The following is an 811-nucleotide window of genomic DNA, read 5'->3' as shown; positions in this document are numbered from 1 at the left end:
CTCCCCCCCCCCCCCCCCCGCCCCCAGCCCCTGGAAGTCATCATGAATCTGCTTTCTGTGTCTATGGATTTACCTCTTCTGGATATTTCCTAGAAATGGAATTCTTCCATATGTGAATTTTTGTGTCTGGCTCCTTTTACCTAGTGAGTTTTCTTTTTTCTTTTTTTTTTTTTTAAGTTTATTTATTTACTTTGAGAGAGAGAGAGAGAGCACGAGCAGGGGAGGGGCACAGAGAGAGGGAGAGAATCCCAAGCAGACAGCGCAGAGCCAGATGTGGGGCTCGAACTCAGACGCTTAACCAACTAAGCCACCCAGGCGCCCCCTAGCCTGTTTTCAGGGTCCATCTATGTAGTAGCATGTATCTGTGCTTCATTCATTCATTCTAAACATTGAGAACCGGCTGGATCCTATCTGGGCAATGTAGCCCAGAGGTTGAGAAATAAAGCCCTGGTGTCTGATGGCCAGTTAAATCCCCTCTATAAGCCTCAGTTTGCTCATCTGTAAAATGGGGGTAGTAACAGCCCCTCCCTGGCAGGGCTATTTACAAAGTTACCAGCATGTGCCAACAGCCCAGTAACTGTTGCTTATTCCACTGGCAGATATCCTGTAAGTGGTCCAATCTTCTACTGTTAAACAGTAAGGCTTTTCGTATCTTTCTGCGTTTAATTTTTTTTAATTAAAAAAAAATTTTTTTAATGTTTTTATTTATTTTTGAGACAGAGAGAGACAGAGAGAGACAGAGCAGGAGCAGGGGAGGAGCAGAGAGAGAGAGGGGGAGACACAGACTGGGAAGCAGGCTCCAGGCTCTGAG

The sequence above is a fragment of the Panthera tigris genome, chromosome E2 (genome assembly GCF_018350195.1).
Source record: "Panthera tigris isolate Pti1 chromosome E2, P.tigris_Pti1_mat1.1, whole genome shotgun sequence".
In the NCBI taxonomy this organism is placed as follows: Eukaryota; Metazoa; Chordata; class Mammalia; order Carnivora; family Felidae; genus Panthera; species Panthera tigris.
Note: the sequence above shows the minus strand (reverse complement) of the source record.